Source organism: Dipodomys merriami, unplaced genomic scaffold, assembly GCF_024711535.1.
Source record: "Dipodomys merriami isolate MVZ:Mamm:240054 unplaced genomic scaffold, mDipMer1.0.p SCAF_207, whole genome shotgun sequence".
NCBI classification, from domain to species: Eukaryota; Metazoa; Chordata; class Mammalia; order Rodentia; family Heteromyidae; genus Dipodomys; species Dipodomys merriami.
The window spans coordinates 1624270-1649596 of NW_027203460.1; the positions used below are offsets into that span (position 1 = coordinate 1624270).

Consider the following 25327-nt stretch of genomic DNA (forward strand, 5'->3'; position numbering starts at 1 on the left):
ATAAGACATTGGGACCTACTAAGGATGTTTTTGTGTGTGCTTTGTGTGTGTGTGTGTGTGTGTGTGTGTGTGTGTGTGTGTGTGTGTGTGTGTGTGTGTGTTTGTGAATTTACCGGGGCTTGAACTCAGAGCCTAGGTGGTATCCTTTAGCTTGTTTACATAAGATTGGTGCTCTACCACTTGAACTACACTACACTTCAGCTCCCAGAAGACCCTGACTATGTGGAGAGCATAAAGCTCAAACCTGATCATATTTCTTCGACCTCAGGGTAGGATATGACTCCTCTGCAGCCTGGAGGAGTAGGGGTGGAGTAGGAGTGGTAACTGTAGATGGGTGCTAGGCTGGTAGAGAGGTACTCTGTCTTTTGCCAAGAAGGATAGTGATAGCTCAAGCTCTCATTTTCCTAGCTATTCAGGAGGCTGAGATCTGGGCCAGGAGGGGCAAAAGCTGCAAGATGGCATGGCAGGTAATGCCCGCTCATGCAGGGATCACAAGAGTGCAAATCTGTCAGGCACACCTCGGGGGAGGGGATATTGAGTTGGGCTCATGAAAGATTTGTGTGCTTACAAATCCACAGCCAGCTAGCTGCTACTTCTAGCAGCAACCTGGAGTTCCAGGACTCAGAGCCCTTCTTTCCTCACCAGTGTTCTGGGACAAATGAAGGTCTGCAATCATGGGCCAACTACAAAGGAGCATTTGTAGTGTTCTTTTCCTTGGTCCTGTGGCCCCATGCATGGATGGAGGGGCGGGTTCCCTGGAATTTACTGCCTTGGCCCAGACCCCTCAGCCCAAGAAGGACTTAGGGAGAAACCACATGATCTGGCTTGAGAGTTTACTATGACTATGCCTCAGGACTTCCCCCAGTTCTGACTCAGCTCATCATTACCACCTTCCTGTGTGTGTGGGTGCATCTTGGTACTAGGGCTTGAACTCAGGTCCTGGGCTCTGTCCCTCAGTTTTTTTCATTCAAGGCTAGCACTCTACCACTTGAGTCCCAGAAGAATATGTCTCACCAGGCTCACTTTTTTTTTTTTTGCCGGTCATCAGGCTTGAACTCAGGGTCTGGGCATGCTCCTGAGCTTCTTTTGCTCAAGACTAGCCACAGTGCCACTTTTGGCTTTCTCTGTTTCTGTGGTACTGAGAAATCGAACCCAGAGCTTTGTGCGTGCTATGTAAGCACTCTACCGCTAAGCCACATTCGCAGCCCAAGGCTGAATTGTAACAAGAGTTATGAGGGTGGGATTTATTGGCTTACCCCATTTGGCATAGAAATCGCTGACTATTTTATATCTTTGCCGAGATTTGGGACCAGTCTGTGACTCGGCAATGAGGAATGATGAATGAATGAGAGCCACCAGGCCCCACAGTTCTAGGCTCACATACTACAGAAGGATAGATAATATAGATCCAGAACCTTCGACCATTCCTACAGCCTAGGAACTCTGAGGGCTTGTCCCAGCTTGCCCAAGTTGGGTGGGCTGAGCATGGACATCCTGCTGAATGCCCATCATCCATCCATACACAGAGACATGGAGTTACTGCTGCCTTTTTTTGGACAGGGGGCAGGTCTGGGGTTGAACTATGAACCTAGGCCCTGTCCCTGAGTTCCTTTTGCTCAAGGGCAGTACTCTGCAACTTGAGTCATGATCCCACTCATGTTTTTTTTTTTCCCTGTGATCTCTTAGAAATAAGTGTCGCCTACTTTCCTGCCCTGGCTGAATTCAAGTTGGCATTCTCTACATCTGAGCCTCCTGAGGAGCTAGGATTACAGGCAGAAGCCGCTGACACCTAGCTTTCTTTTCTTGTTCTTTTTTCACCATGACAATCTGAAATCTTCACTGTGTCATTCCAATGGTTTGCATACGATGTAAACTACCCTGGAGTTCGATTGCTAGGATTGCCACCCACAAATGGAGGGAGATCCTGACAAACTCATTCCTATTCGTGTGAATTCTAATGAAATATTATAAAAGTAATAATTAAATTTGCAGTTAATTCATGATTCTATTTTAGAATGCCACACAAATATTATTGGATTTATATCTTCCATTCTAGCACCATGGTATGATTCCCCTAATTGAAGGATTTTGACTAATTTTTAAGTAATGTGTATATAAGTATTCAACCATGATACTTCATTAAATGGTGGCATAATGTAATAACTAATAATCGATAATTATATATATATAATTTAATATCATCACATTCCCTCTCTCTCAGTATATATCTATATCTATATACATATATATACACACACACACACATATATACATATACATATCTATTAATGTATATATTGGGCACTACTGTGGCTTGATCAAAGGTCTTCAGAACTTCCTGGCAGCTCTGTTTTCTGGAGGCTGGTGTGCTAAGACTGTGACCCCATTTATGGATTGGGCATTGTAGGCCATGAGTTGAAATCCCAGCATGGCCAAATATTTATTCGTGGAGTAAGAAGCCAACTTTGACACATTTTTTTTCCTTTTGTGTGAAAGTCCTGGGTCTCAGTATAATGTATAATCCATATGCAAATATAATCTAGGTGATATGATGTAATAAATGAAGTGTTATATGTGTAACAATACTAAATAAATAAGGGTAGTAAACGTCATATGCAGTAAACCCATGTATGTAAATAGATCTCACATATGAATATTATTTTTTCCAGTGCTGAGGCTTGAATTCAGGCCCTGGGACCTGATTTGAATTTCTTATCTTCAAGGACAATGCCACAGAGTTACCCAGGCCCTGAGTTAAAATCCCAGGCCTGCCAGAAAAATGGTGTAAATTCCAAGCCAGGGCCTTATTATTTATTTTTTTATTTTATTTTATTTTATTTTATTTTATTTTATTTTTTTGGCCAAGCACTTAGGTCTTGGCACCTCTGCCACAGCTGACTCTGGGATCCTAGGACCCGAGTTCAAATCTGGGGCTGGCAAAAAAAAAAAAATAAGGAGAAGGATAAAACTGAGAAGTTCAAGGAGGTGGTTTTACTAATTTTTTTCCTTTGTGTTGTGACCATCCTGGGTCTAAATGACAAGGCCCAGAAAGTGCAAATGACCTTTCATTGCTGATGTTTGGCGGGCTATTAGGGAAGCCATAGCCAAAACTGGCAACCTAGGCCTGGAGGTCAAATCCCAGGACTGCCACTAATGAATGGTGGGAGGTTCAAAGAAATACATTCCAATGATACATCCGTACAAATGGAATGTTATGAAAGCAACAATTAAATTAGAAGTTAGTGTATGATTTTCATATTATAAGATTATACACAATTATACTACATTAACTAATTTTCAATTACTACTTTATTATGTATTCAATCATGATACTTAAAAAAGGAAGGAATAATTTAGTTGCCAATAGTTAGTAGTAATATCATATATGCAATTTCATAATATACAGGCATCACTCTTGTTTTATACATATACATCTATCTATCTATCTATCTATCTATTTATCTATCTATCTATCTATCTATCTATCTATCTACCAATCTACACATTTATTTGTTTATAAACTTGTCACTCCTGGGGCTCAGTGGTAGAGTGCTCCCTAGTACATACAAAGCCCTGGTTTCTATTCCTCACTACCACATGCACAGAAAAATTCAGAAGTCGTGCTGTCGCTCAAGCAGTTGAGCACTAGCTTTGAGCATAAAAGCTTAGGGACTGTGTCTAGACACTTACTCAAGACCCAAGACTGGCACCAAAGAAAAGAATGTTCTGAGCACAATGATATAAGGATAGGACTGCAAATACCTCACCACAGAGCAAGCTGGCAGTCTGGTGTTGAGAGCTTCCATCTAACCTGACTTAGCCAGAGATAAACCACTGCAACCCAGCTCCATGGAACCAGATGCTACTGGCTCATTCACTCCTGTCATCTAAGATACCCGGGGTCTGAGATCTGACACTGGTGGGTTTAAAACCCAGCCCTGGCAGGAAGTCTGAGAAACTCTGAGCTGTGGCTCAAAGTGTTAGAGCTGTAGCCTTGAGCTAAAGATCTTAGGACAGTAGCCCCAACTTTGAGTGCAATCCCCATGGCTAACTCCCCACACACACACAAAACTCCCCACCACTTTAAACCATTAGATGTGAACTTTGTGCAGTTTGTGACATGTTTCTGAAAGAATGGTGATACTGATGAAAACACCCTAATTCTAATGACAGCTTGTGGGATACAGCTATGTGATGAGAACTTCATGATGTATTTTGTGCTGAGTCCTTCACAGGGTGCATTCTTTCATCTGGTCCTTGTAAGAGCTCCACAAGTAAGATGATTGTGCACATGAGAAAGTTGAGGCTCAAATATGTCCCCATGTCAGGGCCAAAATTATGTATGTATTGAACTCTAATGAGTTTTCTCCTGGATTATTTTTCTCGGTTGTGAATGTTGAACTCAGGGTCTAGGCACTGACCCTTCCCTATTGGGCTCATGGCTAGTGCCCTATCATGTAGAGCCAAGGACCCTAGGTATCTGTAGCTGAGGTCTGTCATCCTGCCTACTCAGGAAGCTGAGATCTGAGGATCTGGGTTCAAAACTATCCCGGACACAAAAGGTCCCATGAGACTATTATCTCCTACTCACCACTTAGCAACTTGAAGTGGAAGCCAGCACTGCTGACTCGTGCCTGTCATCCTAGCTACTCAGGAGGCAGAGAGCTGAGGATCACATTCCAAACCAGCCTGGGCAGGAAATTCCTTGAGATGGTTATCTCCAGTGAACCACCAGAAAGCCTGAAGGAGTGCTGTAGCTCAAGTGGTAGAGCTTGAGCTGAAGAGCTCAGAGACATCACCCAGGCCTGCCATGGGAGGTGGCACAAATGAAAACTTCCTGTCAAAACACAGCACTGGGGAGAGAAAGACCTTGGGGTACAAAGAGACCTTTTTCTCCTGGACTTCAGAGCCCACCCATATTCATCCTCACCAATTGCCCCCAGATGAATTGTTACAAAGCTGTACAGGAGTGAGGCTTTTTGTCTGCCTGTTCCAGCAATGAGGCAGACTTCCTCCAGCAGCCTGGGGTGCACAGAAACATTCAGGCTACACTGGGAACAGTGAGGGGAGCCCCGGCACATGCACTGTTTTGAAAGCCCTCTCTGTGCTATGAAATCATTCTATTCAAAGCAAATTTCCTAGCTGGGTGCTTTTCTTCATAGAGAATCTGGATGTTCACCAATAGAAATACGTGCATTCATACACAGACACATGGAGTTACTGGCTCTTTTTTTGTGTTGCAGGTCCTGAGGCTTGAACTGTGAACCTAGACATTTTCCCTGAGCTCTTTTTGCTCAAGGAAGCATTTTATTGTGCCTTAAACCATGATTACTCTAGGCTGGGGTGCAGCTTTTACACCCACAGATGATCCAGGGATCCTAGGACCCAAGTTCAACTCCCAGCACTGGTAAAAAAAATCAAACCAACACAAATTTAGGAGGAGAAAACCAGGAGGTTTTACATAACTGTTTTACCTTGTTTCCTTTGCACTGTGACCATCCTGGGTCTCAATGACTTGGCTTGAAAATTGAACGTGACCTTGCATGACTGAAGGCTGGTGGGCTGTTAGTGAAGCTCAACTCACACACCTAGGCCCTGAGTTGGATTCTGGGACTGGCACCTACACACTGCTGAAGATCCTAGGAAAATTGTTTCATGTATAGGAACACTAATAGGATGTTTGAAATGTACTAATTGAATTACTGATTAGCTAGTCATTCTATAAGTTTGTATGCAATAAATACAGGTCATTGATTAATTTAATATTTATTAAGTTTTGTACTGTGATTAATTAATGGAGGCATAATTTTAGACCAAATAATTGGTAGTAGTAGAATATATAAAAGTAAGATATAGACATCACTTTATATAGAGTTATACACTAGAATCTACATAAATGTCTATCTGTCTCTGCATACATTTATGGATGCATATACATACGTAAATACACACATACACTGAAATCTACACATCTATGTGTTTATATAGTGGCCACTCCTAGGGCTTGATCTCAGGTCCTCAAAGTTGCCCGATAACTTCACTTGCATCAGACTGGTGTGCTAATATTGACCCATTCATAAAGTGGGCCTTCTAGGCCCAGAGTTCAAATCACAGAACTGCCAAAAACTTAATCCTGATGGAAGAAGCCAATTGTCCCACTTGTTTTCCTAATTGGTGAAAATCCGGGGTCTCAGGAATGATGTCTAATACACAGGCAAATCTATGTCCTATGTAATAGGATGTAAAAAATATTATATGTGTAATCATACTCACTAAAATATATAATAAATAAAACAAAATAAAATGAATAACTACACTAACTGCAATATGCAGTAAACATGTGTATGTAAATATAAATCATGTATTTAAAATGTATACGAGTGCTAGGACTTGAATTCAGGCTCTGGAGACAGGCCTGACTTTCTTGTCTTCCAGCATGATGACCTCCCCCTTCCCCCACAATGCTGCAGATTTACCCAGACCCTGAGTTCAAATCCCAGGCCTGGCAGAAAAAAATGGCATGAATTCCAAGCCAAGGAGCCTCAAAAAATATTTTAGATATTTTAATGTATGTATGTATGCATATATGTATGTATGTATGTATGTATGTATGTATGTATGTATGTATATATGTATGCATTTTTATTTTGTCAAGCACAGGGCTTGGACTCAGGTCGCAGCAACTCTGACTCAGCTTCAATCACTCTAGGCTAGGGTGCAGCCACTGGACCCACAGCCAAACCTGGGTTCCTGGGCCCCAAAGGCTGACAGGAAAAAAAAAAAAAAAAAAAAAAAACACTAGAAAAAAAAAAACTCGGCAACTTGCATATGGCTGCAAGTTTTACATTTGTTTTCTTTGCAAGGTGACCTTCCTGGGTCTGAATGACACAGTTGAAAAGTGTTAGTAACCTAGCATTGCTGAAGGCTGGCGGACTATCAGGGAAGCCATAGGCCAACATGGCAACATAGGCCCTGGGTGGGAAGCCCGGTCCTGACCCTTACCAATGGTGGGAGATCCTAAAAGTCTCGTTCCTATTCATAGGAATACTGATGGAAGGTTATGAATGTCAAGGTTAGAGTGATTTTAGGAGGCCAATGGAGTTTAATGAATATTTTTGGCACACTAAAAGAATACTATTAATTACATGGATGCAATTATTTTGGGACAGTGGTTGATTTAATTAATAATTCATTAAGGATGAAAACAATATTAATTACATGGAGGCATAATAAGTACCCAAGAATTGGTAGGAATGTAGCATATATAACTGAATATTGTATAGACATCTCTGGCACTCTATAAAGATCTATATTTATTTGTGCACTACCATCTGCATGTTAATCTGTTCTTATTTTTCATCTGCATGTTAATCTGTTCTTATTTTTCAAACCCTGGGGCTCGATCTCAGGTGATGGAAACTACTTGTGGGCTAAATATGCACCAGGCTAGCATGCTGACACTCACCCATTCATGAATTGGGCCTTGTAGGCTGTGAGTTCAGATGCCAGCACTCACAAAAATTGAATTGTGGAGTAAGAAGCCCATGGCGACACATGTTTTCCTTTTCTGTGAAAGTCCTGGATGTCAGATGTGAATATCCTCTGTAATAAATGTAATAAATATTCCATGTGTAATAACAGTCAATAAAATAAATGGCAAATAGATGAATGAAACAAAAAATTTAATGAATAGCTACACTAAGCACAATATTGAGTCAACAGATGGGGCTCTATTTCAGGGTCTGGCAACTGGCTAGGAGCTGAATTGGCTGCTGTGCTTACTATCACCCATTCATGAACTTCTAGGCCCTGAATTTAGATCCCAGCACTGCCAAAAGTATAATCTTGGAGTGAGAAGCTAAGCATGACATGTTTTCTTTTTCTTTGAAAGTGCTCAGTGTCAGGTAGGATGTATAATTTGGATGCAAATCTATATGCTATGTAATAGGATGTCATAAATGTAATAAATGTCATAGGTGGAATAATTGTCACTACAATAAATGATAAAGGGTTGAATTAGTGAATCATTCTATATTAAATTAGATGCAACAATTATAGGAAGTATATTAAGTTTTATTAATATTTTATTAAGCATTACCAGAATAAAAAATTACATGGAGACATAATTAAATATCGAATAATAGGTAGTGACACATGATGCATAATTTAATTATATAAGACATCTGTCTCATTCTATAAAGTATGTAAATATATATGTGTATATGTACATATATGATAAACAATAATGGGATATTGAGTAATTATTAATTAATGCTTTATTAATTGTTCAACTGGGACACATCATTAAATGGAGACATAATTTAATATCTAATAATTGGCAGTAATCCCTGCAACTACTGCTGCCTCCTTCTTGCCCTCATCGCTGGCCTGTCAGTGCCAAAAAAGGCCTCCAGGAGAACCCCTCCACCCCTGCACCAATGTGTCCTGTACTTCCAGTGACTCCTGGTGGTCTGTATGATCTACATGACCACAGAAGAGCATGAGGATATATGTTACACACAGACATGAAGAACTAGTATGATGGCTTGACCTTCATGGCCTCTGAAAATGGAGCTTTGACCTGCATAAGTTTTGCTTCACTATGAATTTTCTATTTTCACACTGAACACCATATACTTTCCTTGTGATTCCTTTATTGGTTTTTGTCTTATTCTCTCATAGGCTGATACTATGTCTCTGGTGATGGCACCAGCAGATCCAAGTGGAAAAGGAAGTGGGACATAGAGTACCCATCCTTTTCAAAAGAGTCCACCACAGGTCAGAAGAACAAGTCTTAGGAGAATGGGCACAGCTGATGCTTCCCTCTCTGAAGCATGGCTCAAGTTTGGAGAGGAATTTCAAGACATCTGAAATATTGAATTATTGAAATATTGAATTATCTCCAAGACCAAAGAAACAACCACATCTAGTAATTGAGCTCACAAGTATACCATGGAGATCCAGTGAAAATGATCAATCAGATGAAGATAGGACACTGTTTAAAATACAGAGAAACAATGGGATTGGCACTATTGGCAGGAACAATTTGTGTACAGAAAGAAGATAGGGCCAAGGGAGATGAACTGCAGTTGATTGACTAGAAAATGGACAGTGACAGAGAAGAAACCAGTAAAGGCAGTGAATGTGAAGATGGAGAGGGTGCCATGGAAATTTCAGATGGTGCTTCTAGTGCAAGTAGTTATTCTTTGGCAAGTGATAGTAGGAAACCTGAGCTTCCTAAGGCAGGACCTGACTTTATTGCCTAGCTGGACTAAAAGTGAAGATCCTCCTGCCTCACATTCCAGAGTTCTAGGATTACAGTCATGCATTACCACATTCCTGTTTGAAACATTTAACTTCCATGTTAGATTATTTCTTTTTCACCTGTGGCCTTTATAAGCCTGACTTCGACATTTTTGGACCTTGGCGTGAACATTTGTCTGGATTATGAGGAAACAATAATTATTCCAACAGTTTTCCATATTGAAACACCCACTCCTTGGGTACTTGTCAACTCACTGTGTTCATCTGGCCTGTGTGGAGATTGTCCATTCTGCTCTGGTCCTTAAGAGGTCTGCAAGATTCTCAGCTGTGTACTAGAAGAACACAGAGATGGAGAGTTTTAGATAGCAATGAGAAAAAAGAAATTTACTTCACTGAAACTCTATTATTTGCCTTATTTTTGCCTGTCATATTTACCTTGCTCACAGTTTACATTCTTTTATGGTATAATGAAGTAATAACATTTATTTTCCTCAGCATTTAAGTTTAATTCTTTGTTTTCATTGAGACAAACTTCTAAGAAAGAACAACTAATCTCATGTTCATTTCCACAAATGGATGTTTTTATTTTCATATTCCCTTGTAAGACAATAATTCTTGGTGTGGCAAGTCAGGAAATAGAAATAGATTAAAATTTTAAACATGATACATTTATTTGTGATGTCAGTAAGCTTTGGAATTTTAGTCACTAAAATGTGTGTGACTACTACGTTTACTCTTGCCCACTCTGGTGAGAGCATCCTTAATTACTAAGTTATTAACAAGTGAATGGATTGCCAGACAAACTTTGAGAGTTGTTGTTTTCTTGGCAGACCATTAAACATTTCTTTAGAGGAAAAAATACCACACTATTTCTGCTCTTCATTGAGTCTACTATACTTCAGTTAATTCATCTGTAACTATTAGCATACAACTGAATGTATTTGCTTTTGGGTTTATTGGAACATTCTAGCAGCCACAAATAAGGGAAACCGTGCAGCTTGTGTTCTCTGGGTCTGGATTACTTCCCATAATATAATTCTTTCCCAGTCTTTCCACATTATTACAAATGGTAGTCTATCATGCTCTCTGATGGATGAGTGGGATTTCTCTCTGTTTGTGTGTGTGTGTGTGTGTGTGTGTGTGTGTTCATACATACATTTATATATATGTATATATGTACATATACACACATATATGTATATATATTTATATCTATATATACATATATGTATATAAAATGTGGTATACATGTATGTAACCTCATACATACATACATATATATATGTATGTAACCTCATACATACATACATACATACATATATATATATATATGTGTGTAACCTCATACATGTATACCACATTTTATTGATCCATTCACCATTTTAGGGTTTTCTGGGTACTGGAAAGTGAGAGACAGGAGCCTTATCCCTCTGTTTGTGGGAAGACATGAACTCTTGTAGCAACAGTCCTGAGCCTTGGTACCCTTTTTTATGGCCTGAAGTGGTAAAAGCTGATCGACAATTTGTTCACTTTTGCAATTCCTGGGGCCTGAACTCAGTGCCTGTGCACTGTCCCTAAGCATTTTTTGCTTAAAGCTAGCATACTAACACTTGAGCCACTGCAACACTTCCAGCTTTTTCTGGATATGTGGTTACTGAAGAATCAAACTCAGGGCTTCATGCATGCTAGGCAAGCACTCTACCACTAGGCCACCTTCCCAACCCAAGGTTTTATTTTTTTAAAAACTAACATGTAAAAGAAACAACTACATGAACAACTGTATTACAGGAAGCAAGCTCCATGACTAGAACCATGACTTCCCTGGCCAGAAACCTGGGAGACCAGGCCTTTGCCACAAGTCTCCTGTGAGGTCAGCTTCCAACCACTGAGCATCATTTCATTGGCCTGAAAGGAAGGAGAGTGTTGAGATGTGAAACATGATGCAAGCAGACAGAGGGAGCCTCATCCCCCAATGTCAACAATGAGGATGGTTACTCTCAAACCCCAGATTCTGTGACACATGTGCTAGTAGACACTAATTATGAATTGTGTAGAGTCATGATCCAATGGGCAGATGGGTTGAGCTATTATGAGAAAGACATAACCTCATTCAGAATCATATGGACTCCAAAAATGTGAACTAGAAAAGGTCTACTTTGTGTTTGAGGTTATTGTTTTAACTTCCTTTATCTGCACTCTATCCTCTAAAGCCAGCTCCCATGTGTGAACTCTTCATATGCAAGAAAATGAGCCATAAATAAGGCCAAGTAATTGTTAATCTTATGGAAGTGAGCCAGCCATAGAATGGCTGTCTGGGGTTTCTTTTCCTCTCTGAGTTACAAAAAGTGACTTGTTCCTGAGACAGAGCCCATGTTCTAATGGCTAAGCTATTACTGCTGGATATCACATTTCACCATGTGGATATAACTATAAGAGACAAAGCAGCTAGGACTTTGATGTTCCCAAAATTATTGCCATGCTGAGTGAATCTGACACATGACTTCGAATGACTGCATGAAGGAAGTGAACATTCTTTTGTTTTTACATGTAATAGTGTATAAATCGATACATGCTTATTCACTTTACACTGACTTTAATTTTATCCCAGGTTTTCATTTTGGTTTCAGAGGAAAGTGTCTGGATTTACCATTCCAACAACAGGCTCCCAGATGCTCATGCAGGGTGAGGAGGGGAGAATGGGTCGAAATGATGACTTCCTTCTGTGTTTCCCTGGCAGTGCTGAAAACCAGACCCAGAGCTTCTGGGCTCCAGGTAAACAAGCAGTGGGTAGAGTCTCCCTTCTCAAGAGATGAAATCTTCATGAAAATTGCCCACAGGACACTACAGTTTCCACTGCTTTTTTACTTCCACGCAGTGCACATAGCACACGAGCTAATGCTGGAGGGCACAGGTATGGCTGACTCACCACCCTTCAAGAGAGGCAAGAAGGATGAACACAGTGGCAGGGGACCTGTTCCTCAGCAGAAAGCCTTGCAAGGTTCTGAACATCACCCTAAGTGAGGCTGGCATTTGAGCACAGTCTTGGACAGGTCATAAGCATCTGAAGAGTGTGGAATGTTCTGCTAATCCACAGGTTGACTAAGCAGCCTCTCCTGGGGGGAAAAGGATCTACTATAAGTAAACATTTATCAGAAATCTCACTAAACCTTGTTCTTTATATTAAGTCAGTTCTTCAAGGCAGACAAGTGAGAGTGGATAAAGGAGAAGGGCCCTAGGACCACTGAATTTTCCCATCTTAGAGCATCATTTTCTTTCTCAACATATAGTAGGGAAGCCACAGCCTAGTCCTGCTAGCCAATAGAAGTATATTCTCAATGGTATATGCCAACATGTTCAGGTCCAGATAACTCAGTGATAGTGGTTCCATTCTGTTCTCTCAGTAACTTCTCTTTTTTGAGATAGGGTCTAATCTAAGTAAGACTTTGGGCTAAGCTACCTTTGTATGCAGATCATAGGCATGTACCACCATGCCTAGTCTCATTACTTCTTTTTTTTTCTGCCCTTTGAAAGTCAGCCAATAGCTCTAACATCGTTCTCTTCCATTACATTCTATTCATGCCCTTATCTGGTTCTCTCCATCTGGTCTAACTGGAGCCATCTGTCTCTAGCCAGCACACTGTCATGGTGGTCCATCTTCCCAGCTAGCTCCATACACATCTGTTTGTTACTAGGGAGTCTTTCCTGACTTGTGCTTTTCACTTTTCCAAATGACTGGATGTGCAAGACAATAAAAGGAGTTCCTGAATTTTGCCAAGAGTGTGAATGACATGACTGATTCAAGGCTGTTAACCATTTTCTTTTCTTTTCTTTTCTTTCTTTTTTTTTTGGTCCGGTTGTAGGGCCTGAACTCTGGGCCTGGGCGCTGTCCCTCAGCTCTTCAGCTCAAGGCTAGTGCTCTACCATTTGAGCCACAGCGCCACTTCCGGCTTTTTTTCTTTTTGCTTATGTGGTGCTGGGGAATCGAACCCAGGGCCTCATGCATGCAAGGCAAGCACTCTACCACTGAACCACCTTCCCAGCCCCCTGTTAACCATTTTCCACTTAAACACACAATCAGTGGGCCAGGATTGGTGGCTCATACCTGTGATCTTAGCTAATAGGTAGGCTTAAATCTGGAGGATGGTGGCTCTGAGACCAGCCTAAGCAGAAAAGTCTTGAGATCCCACCTTCAAAATAATCGCAAAAGAAGGGCTGGAAGTATGGCTTACGGTGAGCATACAATATGAGCAAGAGCTGTCATAGTATAGGTCACCTTGTGCTGCTTGTAGCACAGGTCCTTTAGTCCCAGGTCTGTACTAATAACATCTCTTCAATTCCAACTTTGTGTATGTGTGTGTATGTGTACAATTTCACGTACTCATGCACTTGTTGTGTACACTGATAATATTAAGTTGCACGTGCTTATGTTGCAGAGACTTCAAACCAATTTTTATCTTTCCAAACACAATGAGCCATCAAGAATTCTACCACTGTCAACATTCATTACAAAGATTCCACTTCCAAAATGCCATTTGGTTAGATGGTGTTTACCTATCCATATTTACTTAGTCTTTCCTCTAGTTGACCCTCATCCTCCCATACCATTGCACCTCCACACATTCCCCCAGATTATTGTTTACAATGATCTTAACATTTTCCTGGAAATAAGGATTCTTTAGTGGTAGAATTAGCATTTAATTGCTAGCAAGTCACCTTCTTCAGTAATAACTCACAATGAGCTTAAAGATCTACCCTTAATCAGGTAGGGATAGGTGGACACAGCATAGTAAAATGGACAAAAAAGCATTTGAATGCCAGGTGGACCGCTATGGGACCTGATGCGATACCATCATGTGCTAAACATGGACATCCCAGGTGAGGGCAGAATACTCTCTTGTACGTGTAGGACTCCTGGATATCAGGAAAGTAGGAGGCTGAGACCTGAGTCCAACCCTTACTCTTCTCAAATTGCTGGCAAAGTTTCAGAAAAACTCAGTAATCTGCCCAAGGAAGGTATGCTAGACTACAGGTGAATAAAGACAGGAGCCTAAAACATGGCATGCAATTTCTGAGAAGACACCTTCATACTTACTAAGAACTTATGAGCTTATAGAAATTGATTTGTTGTGGTCAGACAGTGTGGGTATGCAAGCCAAGGAGGGGACTGGCCACTTCCTTACAGTATCATCCTATAGTGACAAGAAGAGGAAAATAACCCCAAATGGGACTGCACTGGTCATCTACTTGATGTCAAAGTATTGGGGCTGAACAGTACTGAGTGTTAACCTGGACTGCTGGTCAGAGAGTTGGAAAAGTAGGGAGTAGGATGTGAATTGAATGATAAATAGAGGGATGGGTTGATGGAAAGAATTGTCAACTGCAACATCACATTCAGATCTACCAGAGATCTCTCATAAAGGGCCAGTACAGTCAACCATATGAACCCATTAGCACTGGTCATTCTTGTTTGCTAGCAATCACTTTCTGACTTATCAGACATATACACACACCAAATGGCCATGGTTTGGTGGACACAGAGGGCTAGAATATAAATGTCAGTAAATGCCTGGCATGTTAGCAGAGAGTATCAAAGTTTAGCCACCCTGCATTGTTCATTCCCAAGATTCTCAGCCTGTTAGGTCCTTGTGGCAAACTCAGTGCTCCAATGGGAAGAGATGCTGCCTCCAGGCCTCCCTTTCTTATCCTCCAGGTCTCAGAAGTCCCCAAAAGGCTGGTCTGGAGGTGTGGGGGAATAATGCAGGCAAAGCCCAAGTGTTGGAGACTCCAATTCATAGCAATGATAGGGTGCTGCAGAGCTCTGGATTGTGTTGTGCCTCCAAGGGAAGGAGGCACTGTTGGCACATGAGTGCATCAGGGCTTCCTGATCCTCCCTGCCCAACAGCAGCTGTTTTGGATTGAGCAGCACACTGGGATGGGGTATGAGGCACCCTGGGGACAAGTACCCACCAGTAGAGGGATGGATAGGGCAGGTAAATCTACAGAGAACAGTGCCAGTACTGGGCAGCTGTGCTCTTTTATCAACTTCTCCACATTTCAGTTTTCAAAAACAACTTAGACTTTAGAGTAAGTTTCAACCTATGGAAAATTTACACAAGTGTGTTTCCCTCACTGCCCTAGCTCTCCCTTGATTCACATGTCATAAAACATGTTAATCAAAGTCAGAACATTTCCACTGAAGCCATATTAGTCATTAAACACAAACCCCGTACCAACCTCAACATTGCCTCCTTCTGCCCTTCTCTCACTCAGGAGTCCATCTGGTCCTGCAGATCGTTGCTCTCCTCCCCTTTGAGGGGCCAAAGTTCCAACTAAACCTCCATCCTTGGCCATCGTGAGGGGTTCTGCTCAGCATTTGCTGTCTTGGTAGGCATAGATTGAGGGATGTCGATGGACTGTTCCTCTTTGGCAGGAGCCTACAGAGCAACAGATGCTGCAGCAATCTCAGTGAATCACACTGGGGCACCGAGGTCACCATGCTTAACCTTGTTCATGGTACTCGTGTTAGAACTCAGAGTATTGTACTTGCTAGGTAGGTGAGCTATATGCCTATTTTGTGCTGGTCATTTTTTAGTTATGGTCTTGCTTCCTATCCAGGTACATGCCTGGGCCTGGACTCACCTATTTTAAGCTTCCTGTTGTAGTGAAGTTGATATTAATTGATAGCTTAAGAGGAGATGTCACCCAGTTTTTGGCTTGGGCTGGCCCTGAATAATGATCATCCAAATCTCAGCATCTTAAATAGTTAGGATTACACATGTGACTCCCAGCTCCAATGTGCCTTCCTTCTCAACCCTACCAACTCAGCAGTGACTGACAGCTTCCTCTCCTCAGTTACTCTTACCCTCTGGAATTTCAGAGAGGAGACACACATTTTCTTCTTCATTGTACTCTAATTGCTCCCAAGATTGCCTGAAATTGTACTATCTCCCCTCATTGTAGGCTCCCCAAGGAAGTAATACCCTTGGATACTGGATATTTCTACATGAGGAAGTAAACTTAGCTGTGAACCCCAAAGGGAGATCCTGTTACTTCAGCTGTGGGCTGTCAGTTCCTTCCGCAACTCCCTCAGCTACAGTCATTTTCCATGACACAATGGTCTTCCTGAACTCCCCACACTGATGGGTACAAAGACAGCATCATGCCAATTGGCCAGGTCAAACTATGGGACACTCAGTGGTGGAGCTGGAGGAGTTGCACTTGTCCCCTATCCAATCTGACATCCAGTCCCTCTCTTCAACAGAATTCAATCTTTGTGGATTCTCCTCTCTGCCAACACTCTCAGTCTGTCTCTAGAACTAAGGAACAAGGTATATGTAATTGAGAAAACACAAACACAATCTCTCATCATGAATGGACCAATTTAAATAGTGAAAAAATGAGCCACAAAATTATACTGAACCCCTCTCCCTGCTTCTTTTATTTGTGCAAGTTTGCTCCCTAATTGCTTTTGTGTTTGTTGGGGAAGGTGTGTGGGTACGGGTGCAGGGGATATTGTGTATAATAGGACTTGAACTCAGGGCCTTTGGCTCTTAACCTAGCTCTTTTTTGTTCAAAGCTGGCACTCTACCATTCCAGCCACTGATCCCTAGTGGCTTTTTCCAGGCTAATTGCAATAAGAATCTCTTGGGTTTCTCTGCCTACAATGGCTTCAAACTGCAATTCTGGTATCAGCCTCCCAAAAGGCTAGTGTGTGAGCCACTAGTGCATGGCCTCCCACTGCCACTTTAAAAGGGCAGATTTTAAAGTGAAGTAAAAGAAAATTCTTGATTGAAAACTGGGTATCAGTGTGATTTAGGTAAATCTGGAGGCTCCTCATGGGAGGAAAGGCCTTCTCCTGGGAAGTATTACAGCACTACATGAACCAAGTGGGTTTGATGAAATGTCCCCAGAGAACACACAAGATACCCTGAGTGAAACAACACCCAAAGCACAGGTTCTTAGGACATTATCTAAAATAAGTTTTTAACCAAGGTGCTCACAGATGTGCCTCCCATATCCATGGGAAAGATATCAGTAGAGCAGCCATCTGGATTCTGTCCTATGGGGGTACAAGGTGTTTGGAACCAAGCCTTTTCCTTAGTCCAAACCACATCACAAAGAGGCCATGTGGATGCTCCTAGTCCAATGGCTGGGCCTTTTACTGCTACAAAATTAGGCTTCTTAAACTGGATGAAAGTATTTACTAAGTTTCTAAAGTTAAAAAAGTACACAGGGAAAAGTAAAAACATTGCATATGTGAGCAGATGACAAAAATCTATTCTAGATTGGAAGTTGCCAAGCAGAAACTATGCAAATCATAAAAATTAAGATTTCTTAAAAAGCCTCCTCCCAGAAAAGGTAGACTGTGGATCTACCTGCTGCAGGTTGTAAAGGCTTACCTACAGCCTGGATATTACACAGGTGTCGCTGCTACCACCAGTTGTAGGTGACATAGCCAGAAGGGCTTTCATATTTACAGTGGCTCTTGGCCACTCTGACTATTGCATATAGCATTTCCAACTTTCTCTCATTGAAGACCCAAGGATCATACTGACTTTAGGGAGTTCTTGTATCCAAGAAAAGGGAAAATTCAGAGTGAACTTGGCACTAAGATTGTCTGGTACTGACTGAAGGGTTATTGACTAAGGGATATAACCTGCCCCTGCAAGAAGACTTTACACATTGAGTTGGAAACACGTATTTTCTTAGGTCTTATAAACTGGACTAAATTAACTTATGGACATGGAGATAAGCTAATTTAAGACATAAGGTTGGAAATAAAGATCAGCAAGCATCTCAATGCCTGTATCCCATTATGTGTTGTTGGATGCTATTGCCACAGGAAATTGGAGAGCAAAGCAGACATGGGAGAGGGAGGCCTTTGCAGGGGACAAGAACTTGCCATAAAACACAACCAATGCTGTGCTGGAGTTTGTTTTATAGGCTTTGTAGTTCCAGGGAGGTTGATGCTATACTATATAGGGAATCTGCTTCTTCCTCCCCACCATACAGCTGATTCTGTTTTCAGAGGTAGTCTCTTGTTCTGATTTCACAGAGTAGATCAAAGCATAAACTTATACCTACATACATATAAAGTGATTTTTTATAGGTAGTTTGAGCCTGACCATTGAAGAATAACTAAAACTTTTCATATACAGAGTTCTAAGCCAGAGCTTGACTGACAACAGCTATTGAGGCACTTCCTACTAGTTCCTCATCCTCTGAATACTATCAAGATGGAATATAGTGCTGCATCTCCCCTCCCCCTCCCTTCCCCCCCCACCCCTCTGCAAGTCCTGCAGTTGAATTCAGGGTCTTCTGCTTAGTTGGCTGGCACTTGAATACTTGAATCACACTTTCAGTACTGTTTGTACTAATCATTGGAGGCTCAATTTTAACAGACTTTTCTAATTGATCTGGTCTTAACACAAATCCTCTGGATGTATCTCAGACTTTTGAGTAGCTAGAATTACAGATGTGAGTCACTGCTTCCAGCTAGATTATATTGTAAGGAGGGAGGTTGGGAGGTTTGTAAGGAACACAGGAGAACAGGGCTTGCAGATGCAGATTCCAGCAATTGGTGTGAGGTGTAGTCCATTAGGTGAGGCCAACCTCATCTCAGCCTTGCCAATTGCCCCCAAGGTAAGTAATGTTTTGCATTATGCAAGAATTGATCCTTTAAAAGAATAAGCCACACTAATATCTAAGGTTTCTAAATGAGATGGCATTATTTGAAAGCTCACAATGGAGTTTAACGATAAAGCTGTGGTACATGAAAACATAAGAATAAAAAAACTGTCCATGATTCCATGCTTCTCCCATGATATATTTGTACATACATAAAAAATTCTCATCTCAAGCCCAAAGAAACACAGGTCCCATGGTTTCCCTTATTTGCAATGACTTGTATATGTCTGAGACAAGCAGAAATGTTCAGAGGAGTTGATGTTAGGTGAAATGAATCCCAAGATAAGGACTCATATTTTTTCTTTCTTGCTATTGTTTTAAACATATTTATAAGATGATTGCTTTGTGTTTTTTTATGTCCCTCCTCCTCAGTATAATCCCTGTTTTCACTGTATTTGATGTTGCTATAATTTGTGGAGGGGAAGGGAAAAAAACAAATTGTTTAAACAGGGATACAGGTGAACCCATTGCAACAATGAGATGTACAAGATGTTATGTCGAAAAATGAATTTTACAACTCTGGCGTGGTATGGGGAGGGAGATGGGAAGGGATCTAAGGGAAACAAAGGTGGAGGGAACAATGCTTGATAAGAAATGTACTCATTTGGGCTGGGAAGGTGGCTCAGTGGTACAGAGCTTGCCTTGCATGCATGAGGCCCTGGGTTTGGTTCCTCAGCACCACAGAAGCAGAAATAAAAAGCTGGAAGTGGTGCTGTGGCTCAAGTGTTTGAGCGCTAGCCTTGAGGTGAAATGCTGAGGGACAGCGACCAGGCCCAGAGTTCAGGCCCACGACCGGACTCCCCACCCCCCAAAAAAGAAATGTACTCATTACCTTGCTCGTGTAATTGTAACCCCTCTGTACTACATTTTCAAGATTAAAAAAAATTCTGGTTTCAAAGTCTTTGAGGAAAATCAATACCAGGATTTCAATAGGATTGATACATTGTTTTATAACTGGAATTTCAATTTTTGCCTGGAATGATAATAATGTCAAATGAAATTATGTCTCTATTTCAGAGGTCCATGCTAAATTCATCAGCAGCCCTGCTCAGAGGAAGGGTGCAATGATGATGTGTAAACTCATTTGTAAACATGAGTTGAACAGAAACTCAGTTTGTTAAAACACAGCCACCCACCAAATCTTTGTAGAAATAACCTGTCAGGAGAGACCTCTCCAGTCCACAAAGCTGTACCATCATGTACTAGCAGTGTGGCTAGTGGTAGGAGATCATGATGGACCTAAAGAGGAAATGTGTACAGTTTTGTTAAGTATACATGCGGTTGTGTTTGCTAGCCATGGGGCTTGAACATAGGGCCTGTGCACTGTCTCTGAGCCTCTTTGTGCTCAAGGCTAGTGTTCTACCAACTAAATCCCAACACCACTTCCAGCTTTTTCTTAGTAGTTTATTGGAGATAAGAGTCTCATGGACTTTCTTGTCTCAGCTGGCTTCAAACTACAATCCTCAGATTTCAGCAGCCTGAGTAGCTAGGATTACAGGCATGAACCAGCAGGCTCCTGGTTTTTATACTTATCTTTTAAAACTTAATATTAAAGCCCATAAACATTAATAGGTGTACAATGCAGCATACTCAATTTGTATTTGTTCCCACTGGATTATCTGTGAACTGAGTTAAAGGCTGTCTTAGATATGGAAGGGAAGGAAAGATTTTCCACAAAGTTAGTTTTTGAAGACATTATTATTCAATAGAATTCCTTCTGAGAAGACACTTGACAAGATCAGATGTTAGGTCACACCCTCATGGAAGGGTGTAGGAATTGTCTGGGGAAACCAGGCAACAAAATTTGAATTAGGAGGTAGTGTGCTTCCTTCCTCAGCTTACTCAACTTTATTATCTGAAGAAGAAAGGAATGAGTAGGAAGAGGTCAAGTTCTAGGGCCAGTTTACGGGTTTGTTTTGTTCTCTCTCCAAATCCTGTAATATAGGAGTGCTGAGTAATAGCCTCTTCCTTTGGAAAGTCTGCACATTATCTCACTCTATCATGAGAGGAGACCTCACTTCTGTGGAGATAAGCTTGCTCTTGGGTCCTTCAGACACATAGTATGCAGACATCAAAAGTCCAATGCTATAAAGGGAACCCAAAATACTCAGTTTTATCAATGATGTAAGGGCCATTTCATGACAATGAATCTGCAAACTGGGTATCATCAATTCCAATAGTGGAAATAGCAGCCCTGGACAGTGGATGATGGGATGATGTAAGATGTTAATTGATCTCCATTCTGACTTCCCTTTCCTTCCATTCTGAATATTTGCCACAATGAAGATCTTTGCCTCAAAAAGTTTAAGGAATTTGAGTCATGATACCACAGAAACAAGCAAAAATACAATACATAGAAAGATTGTTTTGTGTAATGTCCCTCATAGGCATATAAAGTTAATTTAAATAAACTGAGTAAGAGAAAGGTTAAGTGAAACTGCTTTAAATAAGTAGTTTTTTCTGATTCTCCCATATTCCATTAAGCAAAATTATTGCTGATAAAAATACATTTACTCAAAGCAGCAGCAATGCAGGTTTAACAGAAGCACAATGTTTCAGTTTCCTATAATATCAGCTGAGCCTTCTGTGGAATCCAGGAGAAGGACATGGCATTGGGAGGCTGGGAGAAGTAATAGGAGTGAGGATCTGATGAAAACAAGCATCTAAAATCACCTAAAAGTGCAAGAGATGAGGTTTCTACTTAAATATCTGTATCTATCTTTTCTCTTTCTCTAATCCCAGTACTACAAGCCTCAGCCACTGTCAAGGGCAGAGACTGGACACCTGAGGAGGGAGAAGACTGGAGAGCAGCAAGATTGGTAAGAAAAGCTCTAAGATGCATAAGAGGGGACTCAGGAGGTCTCACAGAAGATGTACAAAGTCACCACTGAAGACAATGGTATGTGTGTGTGTTTGTGTGTATGTGTGTGCATGTGTGTGTGTGTGTGTGTGTGTGTGTGTGTGTGTGTGTAAAAAGTGAGGCTTAAAGACATGCAACATATCCTGAACTATGATTTAACAATGAGCAGTGTCTACACTTTGATATGAGGTTCTGATAGTCTAGAGCAGAATTATGTCCACTGATGAAGGTTTATAATTTCAAGTCAAGTAAGAAGGCAATGCCTTCTAGCACCACATCTGAGAACTCAGAATAATAATGGGATTATAATATTTCAAACCATAGGTATGTTATTTTGGGGAATAACAGAGATGGGGGGGACTGAGATCCAAGGCTAGTCTAGGCAAAGCAGACCTTATCTCTAGCAAGCAGACCTTATCTCAACAAATTATTCTGGCTAGGTGGTTCATTCCTGAAATCCCAGCTCTGTGGGAGGTGTATGTGAGGGAAGAGCAAAGCCCAAAAATTACTTAAAATACTTAAAGCAAGAAGGGGGCAGGAGGTGTGGTAGAATGCATGCCTAGCATGTATGAGGCTTTGAGTCCAATCAAACCATAGTACTATTAAAACAACCCAACAGATGTAAGATGTGTTCATTAGCTGATTCAGCTTTTTTCCTCTCTACTAGAAATATTTAGAATTCGGGGAAGCATAGGAGAAGTGTACAGCACAAGTACCATGCAGCTGTACATTATCTATACAGCACTCTTATCCAACATGCCGAGCACTTGCTGGGTTTCAGTTGTTGGCCTCTGATAAGCAGTCATTAATGTCAGACTCATAGAAAGAGCAGATGAGTTAATTGAGTCAACTGACTTAAATGACTGACATTGAAGCCTATGCAGGGCTGTGATCTTCAGTTCTAGTACTTGGAAAACTAACCCCAACCCCGATGCAAACACATTGGCTCTGCAAACCTGATTGCATCTGCCATCTTGGTGCCTTTTCTCTTTCTATCATCTGTGAGATGGTCTATGAAGTAAATTAAGTCCAGGCCACAATAGAAGATGCTGCCGGGTGCACTGAGATAGACCTGCTGTCATTGGCAGTGGCTGTTTTCAGGGCACTCAGGACTTCTTTTATCACCGGGAAGTCACCATAAGTTCCAATGATAAGGACCACTTTGGGTACAGACTACTATAAGCATTTTAAAGTCCCTTCTGTATGGTATTTTCACAATAATAATCATAATAATAAAAAGAAAGCCTTTGTTTCTCTGAAGGTTACAAGAAATTGGTATTTCTGCAGTTTGAACAGCAGGTGGCACTTTTAACTACTTTACAAGTGAGTCCAGTCTGTTGTTTTTGTTATTGTTGTTGCTGATTTAGCTTAGGATAGAAACCTAAGTGATATGGTGAGAGGGCAAAAAATCATTTAAAATGATCTTGGAAACATTAAAAAAACCTCACCAGTGAAGAGATTGAAGTCTAAAAATGTACCAAAAATCAAGCCCTGAACTGCTTGTTCTGTATGAGTGTAGCTAGCACACAGACCTTCTGTAGGTAGCTTTCCTTGTCTGGAACAACCTACTCAAGCTGTGTACAAAGGAAAAGAAACAACACTAGAACTTAAAATTTGGAAATGCCCAGTGCAAGTTGAGATGTATGCATTTCCAGAGCCTTCCTAGCACTAGGGGCTTTTGAACAACAATCTCTTCAACAACAATCTCCTTGGCCTTTGCAAGCTGCCTTTTCAGGTATTAGTCAATATGCATGCATAGAAAGCCCCCTTGCTGTGTGCTCTGCCACAACACTAAGACCATCAGTGTTGTAGGATGATAGGGAAACTTCTCCCAGGACAGAATGCAGCCATTGTTATGTTTAGCAAATAATTAACCTGTCAAACTGGGCACCAGTGGCCCTTGACTGTAAACCTAGCTACTCAGGAGGCAGATATCTGAGTATGCCAGTAAAAAACCAGCTTGGGCAGGAAAGGCCTTGAGACACTTATCTCCAAGAAACCACCAGAAAACTGGAAGTGGCACTGTGGCTCAAGTGATAGAAAGCTAGACTTGAGTTGAAGAACAGAGAGACAGCCCCTAGGCCTAGATTTCAAGTCCCATGACCAACAAAATAAAGAAAAAGAAAGAAAGAAAGAAAGAAAGAAAGAAAGAAAGAAAGAAAGAAAGAAAGAAAGAAAGAAAGAAAGAAAGAAAGGAAGAAAGGAAGAAAGGAAGAAAGAAAGGAAGGAAGGAAGGAAGGAAGGAAGGAAGGAAGGAAGGAAGAAAGAAAGAAAGAAAGAAAGAAAGAAAGAAAGAAAGAAAGAAAGAAAGAAAGAAAGAAAGAAAGCAAGCAAGAAAGCAAGAAAGCAACAAAGAAAGAACCTGTCATGATGAGAGATATGGCAAAGCTCAAGCCTTTGCAGATAAAGACATACTAACCTGGGAGATGGCTCAAAAACAGAGGCACTGTTACCTTCTCCTGGTAAGAACCAAAGCTCCCACTGGAGCCCATACCATTAGAATAGAGCAGATCCCCAGCACATGCCTACAGCCCCAAGTCAGTGTGGCCAGAGTGATTAGCAGCCAAGCTTCCAAGTCCCCTTTGATTCCTGCCTCCTGGGCACATTGTGGGCCAGCTCAGAAGGAGGTTTCAGAAGAGCATAAAGAGCCATGAAGCAAAGCAGTCGTGTAGAAATGCAAAGCACATGACTCTCACCTCTGGGATTCCAGAGTTATTCTCAGATTATTTTGTGGATAAGAAGATGTGAGTGAATCATCTTGCTTCCTGAAAAATATCTCTGTATAGGTAGGTACTCTTTGCCTCACACTGAAAGGCAACCACTTGTCCAAAGGCTGGTCTCATCTGTGGCCAATAAATTTCCTTTTCCCGGCCATCACCCCTTTAACAGACATTTGTATGTTGGCTGATAGCACATCCATGAATGGAGATGTACCTGCAAAGGGTTTGAAACCATAGTGGTCCATGATGTCCTATCACCATTTCTCTCCCACTATCATCTCAGAATTAGACCAGAAGCTGGTTGCAATCACCGCACATATCAACACAAGACTGTCAATACCAGAACCTTGTCAAAGTCTACTTCAAAGATACCTTTCAGTTTCAATCTATGTCTGACAGAGTATCTACCCCATACTTTTTTGGTCTAGGATATGTGCACCTATAAACTGGGAGACTTTTAGAGAATAAGATTAGAGAGAACGGGTCTCCTGGACAGGATCTGCTATAGGTACGACAAGTTGGAAGGAAAAGGGAAACAGCATAAGGAAATATCATTAACATGGCCAAAGTGGTCAAAAGACATCTCTCCAATGCAAGAATGTCTTTCTGACAAACCTGTTCTTGTTGGGCCATGGCCTGGTATGGTAGTGCCACTTTACACTCTGGTACCATTAAAGTAACATACATGTCATGGCTTCTTCCTTCCATGGCCTAGGCTGACTACCAGAGGTTCATTCCCTGTTTCTACCTCTGCTTTCTAAAAGGTACACATATCAAGGGACTCTCTTCTTTCCCC

General features: G+C 41.3%; 1 pseudogene; it reads right to left on the reverse strand.

The window, feature by feature from the left end:
* Window positions 1-9524: 9524 nt before the first annotated feature.
* LOC138833419 (chromodomain Y-like protein) lies at window positions 9525-24731 on the reverse strand (annotated as a pseudogene).
* Between the last annotated feature and the right edge of the window lie 596 nt (window positions 24732-25327).